Source organism: Stegostoma tigrinum, unplaced genomic scaffold, assembly GCF_030684315.1.
Source record: "Stegostoma tigrinum isolate sSteTig4 unplaced genomic scaffold, sSteTig4.hap1 scaffold_80, whole genome shotgun sequence".
NCBI classification, from domain to species: domain Eukaryota; kingdom Metazoa; phylum Chordata; class Chondrichthyes; order Orectolobiformes; family Stegostomatidae; genus Stegostoma; species Stegostoma tigrinum.
The window spans coordinates 1,040,311-1,057,363 of record NW_026728747.1 but is presented as its reverse complement, the minus strand read 5'-3'; the positions used below and the strand labels follow the sequence as shown (position 1 = coordinate 1,057,363).

The following is a 17,053-nucleotide window of genomic DNA, read 5'->3' as shown; positions in this document are numbered from 1 at the left end:
TACCACTACAACAATCGAATATGATGGATTTGCTTTACAAGAAAAATGGTGAAGGGCTATTTTGTTTCACTTTATAATTTACAACACACTATCAAGGTCATTCATGTATGACAACTGAATGAATCAAATTCCATTTTAGTTGAGGAATCGAGTGGTAATATCAGGTTTGGCCTTTGAAATGACAAGTGTTATGATCCCAGTTGATGGTGATACTGGACAATTCAGATTCCAGGGTGAGATAAATTTTCGTTCTCTTTACTGTGGTATTCAATTACTGAAAATGCTCACAAACGGATGCCTATGTATATTTATAACAGAAGAACACAGAAAATTATTAGATTAAAACCCACGTCTTGTCCTTCTCACTACACACGGTATAGGTGGACAATTCAAACTTAAAACTTGCGCAGCATTCCTCCAGTATAGAATCCAAGCTCACAAATAACATTATTATGTGAAGCCTGTTCAATATTGCTCTCCAGAGAGAGAAAAATGTTTTCATTTTCTATTAATGTCCTCTTATCATTATTTTAATTTTACTTGGATGGATTTCATTTTAACAGCATTGAAACCTTCATTTTTTTTAGTTTTATGAATCACAGAAACTCAGTAAGCAGGTACAGCAGGTATTAAGGCAGGGAAATGGAATTTTGGCATTTGTTGCTCAAGAAAGAGAGTATACAAATACAAAAGAAGGTCGCTGCAACTATGCAAGGCATTAGTGAGTCCACACCTGGAGCCCTGTGTACAGTTCTGGTCTCCTTACTTAAGGAGAGATGTCATTGTATTGGAGGCAGTCCAGTGGAGGTTCACCAGGATGATTCCAGAGACGAGAATGCGTCTTAAGACAGACAGAGTAGTTTCGGCCTACATTCTCAGGTGTTCAGAACAATGAGAAGGGATCTAATTGAGGGATATAATATGTTCAAGCAGATTGATAAAGTTGACGTGGAAAGGATGGTTCCTCATGCGGGCAATAGAACAAGAGGTCATAGTTTTAGCATAGGGAAAGAAGGTTTAAAGGGATGATGAAAAATTTCTACACTGGAAGGGTCATGAATCTCTGGAATTCACTCCCTGAGAAGGCATTGGAGGGCTGTGACATTGAGCAAATTTGAAGAGGAGATAGAACGATTTTTGAGTTCATAATGGGTTCAAGAATTATGGAGAGCAGGTAGGAAACTGAAGTTGCAGCAGAGATAAGATCAACCACAATCATATCAAACAGCGGGGCTCAAGGAGCTGAATTGTCTTACTCCTCCTAGTACTTAAGTTCATTATCATTTTTGGTTTGGAGCTGTGAACTGTGAGCTGAGAGTGACCTTTGGACTGTGAGCAGCAGCTTATGTGAAAAAAGAAGAAACAATTTGATATTTGTTTATGAGGCTAGGTCTGGATGTTAATTGCAGGTCAATTCTTCTTCCAAGAAAACTCTATTGATGAGTCATTAGCAAAGAGAAACCAATATTGAACTGTCTTTAAATCAGAAGGATTGTCCCTGCAAAAGCTACAGGACAGAGATTTGATTGCCAACTGGTTGTCCTCCCATTATCAACTTATTCTAAGTTAAGAGGTCCTCTGTTACAAGTAATAATTAAATATCCCCCAAAGCCTACTGAAAGGTATTTGCATAGCTCAATGTTTTCAGAAACCAAGACAGAAGCTCAGAAATTACTGGAAATGCTCAGCGAGTCTGGCAGCATCTATGGACAGAAGTTAGAATTAACGTTTCAGATCCTGTGACACTTAGAAATAAGGAATTCTGAGGAAGGGTAATACGACCCAAAATGTTAACTCTGTTTTCTCTCCATAGATGCTGCCAGATCTGCTGGTTTTTTACAGCAACTTCTGTTTTTGTTTCTGATTTACAGCATCTGTAGATTGTTCAGATTTTAACTTAACATACAATCTCATCTGACTGTGAGATTTTAGATGATGGACAAAAACAAAATTTCTGGAAAAGCTCAGCAGGTCTGAAAACATCTGTGAAGGCAAAAAAGAGGTACGATGTCAGATCTGGTGGCCCTTCCTCAGACCTGATCAGAAGAAGGGTTAACAGATCTGAAATCTTACTTCTTTTTTTCCTTCACAGATGCTGCTGGACCTGCTGAGCTTTTCCAGCAGCTTTGTTTTTGTTCCTGATTTGCAGCATCCACAGTTCTTTCCATTTTAAAGATCATGCAGTCTGGTTAAGTAAACTGGCCAGTTACACTTGATTTAGTTTTTTCTCTTTGATACATTCCTTAATTATAATCTGTTTGTCTGTCTTTCTGTCTTTGCTAGAATTGGGGCTAGAATCAAAAAAGATGATGTTTAAGTCATAGGCGTTCGTCAGAATACCTTTTTGCTTAACTTTTTTTAAAAAAGATACTATATTGTTCATAAACTGTAAAATCTTTTGTTTTAGCTATGAACCTGGTGTCAGGTATTGTTATTCACAAAGTCTGGCACTGGCTTTTCAAAAAATCTGATTAGGAAACATTGGGATCAATTTTGAACGTCACTAAATACTTTATGTCAATGAGTTGCAAATATAGACAGTGAAGCTGATTGAATACGGCTGTGACTTCAGGTCATAAAATCAGTAATAACATACTTATATTAAATAAATAAAGACATTCCATCACATTCTCTTACTAATCAAGTTCACTTTGATTGTGACATTAATTTCTCTCCGTATTTGTTCTTGATAAAGCAACCACATTGATATTGTCTCTAATTCAGATAAGTGGGCAAGGTAAGGGCACTGTGACAGTCAGCCAGTGTTACTCAGAACAGCGGATGAGGGCTCTGTGACAGGCAGTGTTACTGAGAGGAGGGAGTGAGAGGCCTGTGACATTCAGTCAGTGATTCTGAGAGGAGGGGTTTAAGGCCGGGAGATAGTCAGAGTTACCAAGAGGAGCAGTTGAGGGCCCTGTGACGGGCCGTGTTACTGAGAGGAGTGGGTGAGGGCCCTGCGACAGGCAGTCTTACTCAGAGGAACGGCTAAGGTCCCTGTGACGGGCAGTGTTACTGAGAGGAGCGGGTGAGGGCCCTGTGACAGTCTGTCAGTGTTACTGAGGGCAACGGGTGAGCACCCTGTGACTGGCAGTGTTACTGAAAGGAGGGGGTGAGGGCACGGTGGCGGAGTGTGTTAAAGAGAGGAGGGGGTGAGGGCCCTGTGGCAGACAGTATTACTGAGAGGAGTGGGTGAGGGCTCTGTGACAGTTGTGTTACTTAGAGGAGTGGGTGAGGGCGCTGTGACGGGCAGTGTTACTGAGAGGAGCGGGTGAGGGCCCAGTGACAGTCAGGGGATGTTACTGAGAGGAGTGGGTGAGCGCCCTTTCCAATCAGTCAGTGTTACTGAGACGAGTGGGTGAGGGCCCTGTGACAGTCAGTCAGTGTAACAGAGGAGCGGGTGAGGGCCCTGTGACAGTCAGTGTTACTGAGAGGAGCAGGTAAGGTCCCTGTGACGGGCAGTGTTACTGAGAGGAGCAGGTAAGGTCCCTGTGACGGGCAGTGTTATTGAAAGGAGCGGGTGAGGGCCCTGTGACAGGCAGTGTTACTGAGAGGAGCGGGTAAGGTCCCTGTGACAGGCAGTGTTACTGAAAGGAGCGGGTAAGGTCCCTGTGATGGGCAGTGTTACTGAAAGGATCGCGTGAGGGTTCTGTGACAGGCAGTGTTACTGAGAGGAGCACGTGAAAGCCCTGTATATGGCAGTGTGACTGAGCGGAGCGGTGAGCGCTCTGTGACAGTCTGAGGGCACTGTGACGGAGTGTGTTACTGAGAGGAGGGGGTGAGGGCCCTGTGACAGTCAGTCAGTGCATAACTGAGAGGGGCAGGTGAGGGCCCTATGGCAAGCAGTATTACTGAGAGGAGTGGGTGATGTCCCTGTGACGGGCAGTGTTACTGAGAGGGGGGCGCGAGGGCCCTGTGACGGGCAGTATTACTGAGAGGAGGGGGTGATGTCCCTGTGACGGGCAGTGTTACTGAGAGGGGGGGGCGAGGGCCCTGTGACGGGCAGTGTTACTGAGAGGGGGGGGGGGGGCGAGGGCCCTGTGACGGGCAGTATTACTTAGAGGAGGGGGTGAGGGCCCTGTGACGGGCAGACAGTGTTACTGAGAGCAGAGGGTTGGTGTGTGGGGTGGGGGCGCTGGGATATGGGAGAGTTTAGGCCCTAACATTGCAGAACTCAATGTTAAGTCTGGAGGGCTGTCAGGTCCCCAAGTAGAAAATGAGGTGTTGTTCTGTCTGCTTGTGCTGGGCTTCACTGGAACACTGTAGCAAGCCGGAGACAGAGATGTTGGCCAGGTTGGTTGATAGTATATGTTTCAGGGTGTTGTTTTGTGATTGAATGCAAGTTTTATGAGGAGAAACTGGTAGGCTAATTGCGTTTTCCATGCAGCAGAGGAGGCTGAGGGGAAATCTGATCGACGTATACAAAATTATGAGAGGCATAGATTGATTGTGAGAACCAGTAGACGAGTTTAAGTCAGGGGGCATAGATTTCAGGTAAACTGTCAGCTATTTAGAGGGGATCTGAGGCAAGTGTTTTCACCAAAAGTGATACAAACATGTAATATGCTGCTTGACAAGGTGGAGAAGGCAGATACGCTTGCAATATTAAAGAAGCAACAGATGAGCATTTAAAGGGCCAGGGTATGGCAGGTAATGACTCAGTGCAGGTAAATGGGATCAGTAGTTTGATGTTTGTTAGTTGGCATTGATGTTGATCAAGTGAGCCTGTTTCTATACTGCATGACTTTATGAAGCAGGGGAGGAGATATCAAAAGGTCCTGGCAAAGATTTTTCAAGTCATTTCTGGCCACAGCTAAGGTGCCAGAGGACCGCTCATACTTTTATATAAAAGAAGAAAGGACAGATCCAGAAGTTACAAGCCAGTCTAACCTTGGTGGTAGGGAAGTTATCAGAAAGAATTTTAAGGGACAAAATGTCGCTGCACTTGGAGAAACATGGAATGTTCGGGGATAGTCAGCATGGCTTTGTTGAGGTAATGCCATGGTTTGCAAATTTTATCTAATTTTTATTGAGGAGATATCAGAAGTGTTGAAGAGGGAAATTCATCTGATGTGGTCTATATGTTTTTGATAAGGTCAGTGATAGCAGACTGGTCAACAAAACAAGAGCTCATGGGATCTAAGACTCAGTGGAGTGTTGGATCCAACTTTGCCTGAAAGGCCAGAAGCAGAGGGCATGAACTCTTGCTTTTGGACATCAAGGTCCCTTTGTTTCTCAGTGCTCTCTAGGGATCTACTAGTCATTGTGAACATCTTTCACTTACCAGAGCTCCCAAAATGCATCACTACACATTTGCACTCTATCAATTGAGATTACCAGATCAAATTGTTATCCATTCAGATGCCACAAAGCTGTCAGATCAGAAAGTAACTGGATTCATGAATGATTCTCCATTTCCCCAAAGTCAGTTGATCTTCCCTGTCTCAGGCAAAGGCAGCATTTTGGTATGGCTGATATACATCTCGTGGCACGCAGAAAAGTGTCCTCTGAAAATGAGACACATCAATACATCACCAAAATATGGTAGGACAGTAAACACATGCTTTTTGCTTTTGAATATGGTAATTAAGAACACATTGCAGAACGTAAAGTCATGTAACGTTTTGTGAAAATGAACAAAAACATATTTCAAGATGCTGATCTATAAATTTTCTAATAATTTGAAGTTACCACGATCACTAGGTGAGTGGAAACATTTTCAATTGTTCCCACAACAAACAATTCTAAGTAACTGTCACAGAATCTTCTGTCATGCGCTGTAACATGTTTCTTTAAATAACATACGAGTCCCTGCATTATTTCTCACTCTCCAGCTTAGCATTACTTTATTTCTAAAATCTTACTCCTCTATAAAGCCAAGTGTTCTGCAGAAAAGTGGTTGTTCCTGCAATAGATGAAGTGGCTGACCTGTTTAAACATGAAGGTGTCAGCGCGGCTCCTCTGGCCCTTCTATGGGCTGAATCCAAAGCAGTTATGATTGTCTCCTCCTTATCCATTAGTTCATGTCTGAGTGCCTGCACGTGAAATTCCATTAAGAAATTATCACCATTTGAAAGCAACACTGTACATTTCCATTTAGTAAATCCAATCAATCAGCACTGTCAAAAAAAAACACTGATAATTGTATTAGGTTCCAATGAAGTAGTCAATCACTTAAGTTTCTAATATTGAAAGTACATTTAATGCAGAAAGACTAATTACCACCGCAACCTTAAGCAACAGTCAAGCAATGCTGACACAACATGTTAATGCCCATTAGAAGGCCTCTATTTATCAGATATCAGAAGTATTGAAGAGGGAAATTCATCTGATGTGGTCTATATGTTTTTCATATTATGTTCTTCATATTAAATGTGCTAATCTGTGGATGGGGACAAAGGATGAAGATGGGCATATTTACAGAAAAACACCGTGACTGACAAATCACATCACTGGTTGGAAATGAGAATTGAGAGGAAGATACAAAGATGCTTCAAGAGGATTTGGAGTGACTAAGAGAGAGGGCAAAAAAAATTGTTTGATTCACTTTTTTTTTGAGCAGCTCATGCTGGGTTCATCCTCACCTTCACCAGCTCTCACCTGTGGCTCCAAATAGTTACTAGAATCTGACAGAAGCCACATAATTGTAAAAAAAATTTCAATAGTAAGGTCAAATGCAGGGAAGGTAAACACTGCATCTCTTACAATTGGTGACTTTATGATTGGTCTATTCTAGCAGGCAAAGGCTGATTCTCCAATACTGGACAGATGAGACCAATCTCAAGGCCAATGGTCACGAGCACAGAACCATGTTGTGGAACATCTGGTTTCCGGGACAATTCACTCTAGATCTCCCAAACATACTGAAGAACTTGCAGCTTCTAATGTTGCTGTTCCAGTTTCAGAAAAACAGAGCTTGATTTTTGTTTTTTCATGAGATAAGACCCCTAACAAACAAAAAAAAATTCTGAAGAGACACAGTTTGTTTCTTGTGATTCAGGCCAGGATTTGTTCACACAACAATGATGGGAAAGTTAGAGGAAAAGTTTCCATATAATGGAATAGGGAATGCTTTTACTGCAAGTGATTATTCAAGCAAAATCTAGTGCTTCACTTAAAAGGGAACTGGGTGAAATATTTACAAGAAAAGAAAATTAAAACAAAGGAAACAAGTAGGGAATTTGGATGAAAAGTCCCCCTTCCTCCATTAGGAGGGTAGCACCAGCACATGCAAGACTAAACTAATCATCCTCAGGGCAAATTTTGTTTTAAATCAATTAGAGAAGGAATATAAATGTGGTTCCATTGTTTATAAAGGGTACGAAGGAAATGCCAAACAATTAAAAGCCTGCTTGTCTTACGTTAGTGGTGGGAAAATTTTAAAATCGATCTGAGAGATCAAATAAACTAACTGAGAAAGGCATGGACTAGTCATGGATAGTCAGCACGGCTTTGTCAAGGTAAGGTCATTACTTACAAATTTAGTTGAATTCTTTAAGAAAGTGGCAAGGAGGATCGATGAGGGTTGCGCAATGAATTTGTCGACATGGATTTTAGCAAAGCAATTGATAACGTCCCACCTGAGAAGTGCAAAAAAGTGAAAGCTCATGGGTCATGGGATACGGAGTAATGTGTTGACTAATCGGCTTAGTGGCAGGAAACAAGGGTAATTGTTCATGGCTGTGCTTATGAACAGAAAGCAATTTCCATTGGTGTTTCACAGGGCTTGATTTTGGGGCCCCTTTAATTTATTTTATAGATGAACGATTCAGACTTGAACATGGGGGGCACAATTGGTAAATTGGCAGACAACTGAAAAATTGGATGTAAGGTGGCTAGGACAGAGGATAGCTCCAAGTTCCAAAATGATATTAGATGGGTTGGCGGAGAAGGCAGGAAAGCAACAGATGGAGCACAACTCTGACAAGTGTGATGCATTGCTTTTCATGAGGACATAAAGGGAATACACAATAAATAGGAACATACTGAGAGGGGTAGATGAAGTGGGGGATCTAAGCATGGAAGTGAACAGGTTCCTAAAGGTAGCACTACAGGTCAGTAATGTTCTGATGAAGGCACAGGGAATGCTTTGCCTCATTGGGAAAAGTGTAGATTACCAAAGTAAGGACATCATGATAAAACTGTACAAGATACTGATGATGCCACAACTGGAGTAGTGTGTGCAGTTGTGTTCATCACAATCCAGGAAGTATATAATAACTCTGGAGACAGTGCAGAAAAGATTTACTCAAATATTGCCAAAGCTGGAGAATTGTAAATATGAGGCTGTTTTCCTTGGAACAGAAAAGTCTGAGGGATGACATGATTGAGGTATACAAAACAGTGAAGGGCAGAGATAGGGTAGAGTTAGTGTAGACAGGAGGAAGCTGCTTCCCTTGGCAGAGAATTCAAAAATCAGCAGTTACAGAGTCAAGCTAAGTGGCAGAAGGGTTAGAGGGGATGTGGGAAAATCCGTTTTATGCAGAGGGTGATGGGTGTCAGGAATTTGCTGCCTGAATTGGTGTTGGACTAAGAGATTCTAAACTCTTTTAAGAAGTACCTGGATCTGCACTTTAAGTGCTGCAGGTCCATGTACGTTTGTAACAATTTGGGATTAAAAAAGGCATCAGATGTCTATGGGTCAGTATGGACAAAGATGGCTGAATGGCTCCCTTCTGGTTTATATCATTTGTATGGCTCTATGTTGGTCCTGCGCAAGGCCAGCATACATTGGTCACACATTATCACTGTTGCAAAGGCACTGAACTAACTTCATGGACCGCAAGTGTTCATCTGGGATAGATACCCTGCACAAGGCTGATAGATAGGGATGGCCAGGATTCTGGCCCAGCATTTGATCTGATTTATTGCAGTCACACGTACCCAATACAGGTGAACTACCCTTGTTTTTCCAGTGGGAACTGCTGTCAGATGAGTTATTGCAGTGCATTTTGTAGATGGTACACAATGCCCCCATTGTCTATCAGCAGTAGACAAACATCAATGTTGAGGTGATGGAAATGGTGCCAATCAAGCATGGATGGCATCAAGCTTCTTGAGTGTTACTGGAGCTGCGGCATCCAGGCAATCATATTCCATCACACTCCCAACTTTGCCTTGTCAGAGATGGACAAGCTTTGGGGAGAAACGAGAGGAGATACTAACCACATGATTCCCAGACGTGCTCTTGTAGCCACAGTATTTATATGGCTTATCTCATGCAGGTTCAAGTCAGTAGTAACGCCCATGAAGTTGATAACAGAATTTCAGTGTTGAAACTCAACAAAGGAAGATGGTGAGATTCTCTCTTGTTAGAGATGATCATTGCCTGGCACCTCTGTGGTGCAAACATTATTTGGCACTCATCAGTTCAAGCCCGAGTATTATCGACATCTTGCTGTTGATGCTAAACACTGTGCAATTATTAGTAAACATCCCCAAGATTCATCCTTGAGTTGACCATTTTGCCATCCTTCCACTGTGTCCTTCCACTGTGAAACAGTGAATAAATATAACTTAGATACATAAATGGAACTGTCCTGTTCAAAGGTCAAATCCAAAACTTCCAAAATATACAGCTTCTGTCTCACTGAGCTGAACCAGACACTTGATTCTTCCTCCTTGTAACCATGCAGCCAATGCACAGGAAGGGTCATGTGCTGGCTGATTGGTGACCTCAGTGCAATTGTTTCACTTATTTAATTTTGATCAGCAAACAAGCAAGCATACAAGCATCCAAAGTTGGTGTATTATGTGATTTTATGAAGGGAAGGTCGTGCCTCAGAAACCTTATTGAGTTCTTTGAGAAGGTGACCAAACAGGTAGATGAGAGTAAACCGTTTGATGTGGTGTATATGGATTTCGGCAAGGTTCGATAAGGTTCCCCACAATAGGCTATTGTACAAAATGTGGAGGAAGGGAATTGTGGGAGATATAGCAGTTTGGATTGGAAATTGGCTTGCTGAAAGAAGACAGAAGGTGGTAGTTGATGGGAAATGTTCATCCTGGAGACCAGTTACTAGTGGTGTACCGCAAGGGTCGGTGTTGGGTCCACTGCTGTTTGTCATTTTTATAAATGACCTGGATGAGGGCGCAGAAGGATGGGTTAGTAAATTTGCAGATGACACTATGGTCGGTGGAGTTGTGGATAGTGATGAAGGATGCTGTAGGTTGCAGAGAGACATAGATAAGCTGCAGAGCTGGGCTGAGAGGTGGCAAATGGAGTTTAATGCAGACAAGTGTGAGGTGATGCACTTTGGTAGGAGTAACCGGAAGGCAAAGTACAGGGCTAATGGTAAGATTCTTAGCAGTGTAGATGAGCAGAGAGATCTCGGTGTCCATATACACAGATCCTTGAAAGTTGCCACCCAGGTTGACAGGGCTGTTAAGAAGGCATACAGTGTTTTAGCTTTTATTAATAGAGGGATCGAGTTCCGGAACCAAGAGGTTATGGTGGAGCTGTACAAAACTCTGGTGTGGCCGCACTTGGAGTATTGTGTACATTTCTGGTCACCGCATTATAAGAAGGATGTGGAAGCTTTGGAAAGGGTGCAGAGCAGATTTACGAGGAGGTTGCGTGGTATGGAGGGAAGGTCTTACGAGGAAAAGCTGAGGGACTTGAGGCTGTTTTCATTAGAGAGAAGAAGGTTGAGAGGTGACTTAATTGAAACATATCAAATAATCAGAGGGTTAGATAGGGTGGATAGGGAGAGCCTTTTTCCTAGGATGGTGACAGCGAGCACGAGGGGGCACAGCTTTAAATTGAGGGGTGAAAGATATAGGACAGATGTCAGAGGTAGTTTCTTTACTCAGAGAGTAGTAAGGGAATGGAACGCTTTGCCTGCAACGGTGGTAGATTCGCCAACTTTAGGAGCATTTAAGTCGTCATTGGACAAGCATATGGACGCACATGGAATAGTGTAGGTTAGATGGGCTTAAGATCAGTATGACAGGTCAGCACAACATCAAGGTCCGAAGGGCCTGTACTATGCTGTAATGTTCTATAAAAACTCTGTATTGCAAGAAAAGACAAACAAAACATTGTATCGTATTATCCTACATGACAAGGCAAAGGGATCCTTTTATCAAATGGAAAGAAAGAATAGATATAATGTTGCAAAGATTAATCACAAGCCAGAGGATCGAGAAATTCTTAAAAGGCAGAAAACAACCAAAAAAAGAAGGGGATTAGGTAAACTTTGAGGATGGACTTGCAAATAATATCAGGACAGGCAACTGGAACTTTGTTAAATATATAGAAAGGAGGACAGGCCAAAGTTAATACAAGCCCCTAAGAGAATGAGGTTGGAGAAATAATATTGGGGAACCAGGAAATGGCTGAAGAGTTAAATAAATTCTTTGCATGAGTCCTCAAGGCCTACTGGTATTATCATTAACCTATTAATCCAGAAACCCAGAAAATGTTCTGGGGACCTGGGTTCGATGGTGGAAGTTTAATTTTTAAAAGAAGTCTGGACTTAAGAATCTACCGATCACCATGAATCCATTGTCACTAATGTCCTTCAAGGGAGGAAATCTGCCAACCTCACCTGGTCTGGCCCACATATGACTCCAGACCACAGCAATGAGCTTGACTCTCAACTGCCCTCTAAAATGGCCTCGCAAGCCACTCAGTTGGACCAACCACTACTTAGACTCAAAGAAATGAAACTGGATAAATCACACAGCATTGACCTAGGCACCAGAAAAGACAATGGCAGAAACTGCCCTGTCAACCATGCAAAGTCCTCCTCACTAACATCTTGGGGTTCGTGCCAAAATTGGGAGAACTGTCTCACAGATTAGTTAATCAACAGTCTGACACAGTCATAATATCTTTCACACAATGTCCCAGACTCCACCATCACCATCACCATCACCATCCCTGGATATGTCCTCTCTCACCGGCAGGACAGACCCAGCAGAGGTGGTGGCACAGTGGTGTACAGTCAGGACAGTGTTGCTCTAGGAGGCCTCAGCATTGACTCTGGACCCCATGAAGCCTCATGGCTTCAAGTTAAACATGGCCAAGGAAAGCTCTTGCCGATTACCACGTACCGTCCTCCCTCAGCTGCTGAATCAGTACTCTGCAATGTTGAACAACACTTAGAGGAAGCACTGAGGATGGCAAGGGCACAAAATGTATTCTGGGTGGGGGATTTCAATATCCACTGCTAAGAGTAGCTCAGCACCAGTGCTACTGATCGAGCTGGTCAGATCCTAAAGGACACAGCTGCCAGACTGGGTTTGCGGCACGTGGTGAGGGAGCCAACAAGAGGGAAAAACATACTTGACCTCATCCTTACTAATCTGCCAGCTGCAGTTGCATCTGTCCATGTCAGTATCAGTAAGAGTGACCATCGCACAGTCCTTGTGGAACAACGTCCCGCCATCACATTGAGAACAACCTCCATCATGTGTGTGGCACTATCACTGCAGTAAATGGGACAGACTTCACATAGATCTAGCAACTCAAGGCTGGGCATCCATGAGGTGCTGTGGGCCATCAACAGCAGCAGAATTGAACTCTAGCACAATCTACAACCTTCGTGGCTCAGTATGTCCCTCACTCAACCGTTACCATCAATCCTGGTTTAATGGAGAGTGCAGGAGGGCATGCCAGGAGCAGCACCAGGCTTACCTGAAGATGAGGAATCAACTTGGTGAAGCCACCAAACAGGACTACTTGCATGCCAAATAGCGAAAGCAGCAAGTGATAGGCAGAGCTAATCAATCTCACCATGGATCTGATGTAAGTTCTGCAGCCCTGCCACATCCAGTCATGAATGGCAATGGACAATTAAACAACTCACTGGAGGAGGAGGAGGCACCACAAATGTCCCCATCCTCAACGATGGAAGAACCAAGCACATCAGTGCAAAACATGAGGCTGAAGCATTTGCAGAAATCTTTAGCCACAAGCGCTGAATGGGTGATCAAACTCGGCCTCCTCCAGTGATCCCCACTATTGCAGATACCAGTCTTCTGTCAATTCAATTCACTCCATGTGATATCAAGAAATGGTTAGGGACACTGGATACTGCAAAGGCTATGGGTCCTGGCAACATTCCAGCAACAGTACTGAAGATTTGTGCTCCAGAACTTGCTGCTGCCTGAGCCAAGCTGTTCTAGTTTGTTTCAACACTGGTATCTACCTGACAATGTAGAAAATTGCCCAAGTATGTCCTGTACAGAAAAAGCAGGACAAAACCAGGCCAGCCAATTACTGCTCCATTAGTCTACTCTCAATCATCAGTAAGGTGATGGAAGGTGTGATCAACAGTGCTATCAGGCAGCACCTGCTCAGAAATAACCTACTCAGTTACGCCCAGTTTGGGTTCTGCCGTGGCCACTCAGCTCCTGACCCCATCACAGCCTTGGTTCAAACGTGGACAAAAGAGCTGAATTCCAGAGCTGAAGTGAGAGCGACAACCCTTCACATCAAGGCTGCATCTGACCGAGTGTGGCATCAAGGTGCCCTAGCAAAATGGGAATCAATGAGTTTCACAGGCAAACTCACCGGTGGTTGGAGTTATACCTGACACATGGGAAGGTGGTTGTGGTTGCTGGCAGTCAATCATTTCAGCTCCAGAAGATCTCTGCAGGAGTTCCTCAGGGTAGTGTCCTCGGCCCAACCATCTTCGGCTACTTCATCAATGACCTTCCCGCCATCATAAGGTCAGAAGTGGGGATGTTCGCTGATGTTTGCACAATGTTCAGCACCATTTGACTTCTCAGACACTGAAGCAGTCCAAGTTCACGTGCAACAAGATCCGGACAATATCCAGGCTTGGGCTGACAAGTGCCAAGTGACATTTGCGCCACACAAATGCCAGGCTCTGACCATCTCTTGACATTCAAGAGTGTTACCATCAATGAATCCCTCACTGTCAGCTGGGCGTTACCATTGACCAGAAACTCAACTGGTCATCACATTAAGATAGTGGCCACATGAGGAGGCCAGATGCTGGGAATATCACATCAAATAACTCACCCCCTGACTCCTCAAAGCCTGTCCGCCATCTAAAAGGCACAAGTCAGGAGTGCGATGGAACACTCCCCACTTGCCTGGATGAGTGCAGCTCCATCAACACTCAAGAAGCTTGACACCATCCAGGACAAAGCAGCCAGTACAACATCTACAAGTATCCACTCCCTCCATCTGCAATGCTCAGTAGCAGCGGTGGGTACTAACTACAAGATGCACTGCAAAAATTCACCAATGCTCCTCAGACAGCACCTTCTAAACCCAAGACCACTTCCATCCAGAAGGACAAGGGCAGCAGACATATGGGAACACCACCGCCTCCAAGTCCCTCACCATCTTGACTTGGAAATACATTGCCATTCCTTCCCCTCAAAATCCCGGAATTCCCTCCCTAATAGCGCTGTGGGTCAACCCACAGCAGGAAGAATGCAGTGGTTCAAGAAGGCAGCTCACCATCACCTTCTCAAGAGGCAACTCAGGATGGGCAAGAAATACTGGCCAGGCAGTGACACACATGTCCCACAAATGAATACAGTCACAGTAAAAGACACTGACAGTGTTCCAAAATTCCTGCATAATCAAAGGGCAAATGATAGGACAGGATATAAAACAGCAACTATCCCTAAAGAAAAGATATGAGGGAAACTAACTGGGTTAAAGACCATTAGGTCCCCTGGGCCCGAAGTGCTGCATCCCAGGATATTAAAAGTAATAGCTATAGTGATAGTTGATGCACTGATCACAATCTCTCCAGTATCCTTGGCTTTTCAAAAAGTCCCAGTGCCCCACAGGGCAGTATGGTGGCTCAGTGAGTAGCATGCTGTTTCACAGTGGCAGGGACCTGGATTCAATCCCATCCACAGGTGATTTTCTGTGAGGAATCTGCACCTTATCCCCGTGTCTGTGTGGGTTTCTTCGAGCTGCTCCGGTCTCTTCCCACAATCCAAACATGCACAGATTAGGTGGATTAGCCATGGGAAATGCAAGGTTGCAGGGGCTGGGCAGCTGGTTGAATCTGGGTGCCATGCTCTTCCGAGAGTCAGTTTGGACACAATGGGCCAAGTGGCCTGCTCTCATGCTGCAGGGATGCTATGACTAGTACCTTTATTTTAGAAAGGAAAGGAGACAAAAAAGATAACTACTGGCCAGTTAGCTTAATGTCTGTTATTGGAAAATGCAAGAGCCTATCAGAAAAGATGTAATTGCAGAGCACTTAAAATACGTAATACAATCACAGTCACTACGGCTTGATAAACAGGAAATTGTGCATGACAGATTTATAAGAATTCCATGAGGAGATTACAAGTAGTACAAATAAAAGGGTGTGACATTCAAAAAGGTATTTGTAAAAATAATCACACTTCAAGCAGATAAGACTTTTAATAAGACCACATAGTTTTGGGGAAATATATTAACATGGATAGGGGATTGACCAAATAATAGAGAACAGACATTTGGTACAGGGGGAGTCATTTCCAGGTTGGCAAGCTGTAAAAAGTGAACTGCCATACGGATCAATGCCACGGCCATTCTTGTTGCGAATAAATATTAATGACATAGTGATGAAAGTGAATGTACTATTACTGAGCTTACAGAAAACACAAAAATAGGTATGGAAGACAAGTGATGAGACTGCCAGACTGCCTGCAGAGGGATGTACAAAAGTTAAGATGCTCAGACTGGAGTATTTTTAACAGTATGGGAATGAAACGCTATAGGGAAACGGCAGGAAAGTGGTATCGAGGAATATCAGTATTTTATGATCTCATTGAGTGGCAGACTCAATGGACTGAATAGCCTTCTGCTCATTCATCATATTTCAAGAGTAAAACCTAGAGTCAATGAAATTCTAATTGAATTAAATATGGAAAATCAGCAAGGACATGTTACATTGCTTAACCCAAAGTCAAAGTACAAAAGCAGATTCCACAAAAGCACAGATAGCACATTCTTTGAGATGCCTCTTACTTCCAGACCAAAACGTTGCAACAAAAACTCACTAATGTAGAACCAAGAATACAAATATTCATGCAGCTACTTTCATGATGTGAAATGTCAATGTGATCTGTCACCCGCCAGTGACACAATAAGCAATGCTGCAGTAAGGTCAAGACAGACAATTAGGATGATTATTATTGATCAGTTTGGGTATTCAGAGACAGTGAGGGGGTTCTCAGACAATGTTGAACCTCAAAGCACTTACAATCTGGGATTATGGTTTCCCTCCAGCACTACATTACAAAAGAAGAAGAAATGCTGAGAAATCAAAGGTCGAAAAACATGGCATACGTTTTAGGCAACACAGGAAGAAACCAGAGTGTGTCCAAATTCTGTGACAGAATATAATTTTCATACAACGCTTTCCTTAACATTTGGAAATGAGAAAGTATCTTTCATCAATGTTGTGTATATGGCTGCATTATTTTCTCTCAAACTGTGTTCTGTCATTGCTGTGAACAAAACAAAAAGTGTTCTGGAGAGATAGCAGGAACTGCACATGCTGGAGAATCGGAGTTAACGAGGTGTACAACTGGATGAACACAGCAGGCCAAGCAGCATCAGAGGAGTAGGAAAGCTGACGTTTCGGGCCTAGACCCTTCTTCAGAAACATCAGCTTTCCTACTCCTCTGATGCTGCTTGTCCTGCTGTGTCCATCCAGCTCTCCACCTTGTTGTCTCAGAAACAGTGTTACAGTGATTAGTATGAGTCCTAGCTCTGACCAACTTTTTGTGCGAAAGGTTGAATATTCATCATTCTAGTTCTTGTACTCATTTTGCAGGACCTAAATGCCACAGCACAGTGGCTGAGTGGTTAGCACCACTGCCTTACAGTGACAGGGCCCCAGGATCGATTCCAGTTGTGGACAACTGTCTGTGTGGAGTTTGCGCATTCTCCCCATGACTGTTTGAGTTTCCTCCAGTTACTCCCATTTCTTCCCACACTCTAAAAGATATTGCTGCTACGGGATTGTACGACATAATAAATGTGTTAGTGAGAATGGGGGGAAAAGAGTCCCTTAAGACACAAGGGTAGCCTTGGAGAAAGTCTCAAGGGCAACAAGGTGGTGCA

General features: G+C 43.4%; 2 long non-coding RNA genes across 11 annotated transcripts in view; both read right to left on the bottom strand.

Annotated features, from left to right (window-relative positions):
• LOC132209278 (uncharacterized) overlaps positions 1–17,053 on the bottom strand; it is a 372,299-nt gene that overhangs the window by 120,151 nt on the left and 235,095 nt on the right. The gene's annotated exons all lie outside the window — the stretch shown is intronic.
• Positions 1–17,053, bottom strand: part of LOC132209280 (uncharacterized) — a 60,607-nt gene that overhangs the window by 6,087 nt on the left and 37,467 nt on the right. For 2 of the 3 annotated variants that reach the window (XR_009445375.1, XR_009445374.1), the window contains 2 exons: positions 5,926–6,032; positions 4,034–5,504 (listed from right to left, as the gene is read on the bottom strand). This is a non-coding gene — a long non-coding RNA (uncharacterized LOC132209280). Of the gene's footprint in view, positions 1–4,033; positions 5,505–5,925; positions 6,033–17,053 lie in introns of those variants that run through there. The other variant, XR_009445373.1, reaches the window with a different exon arrangement.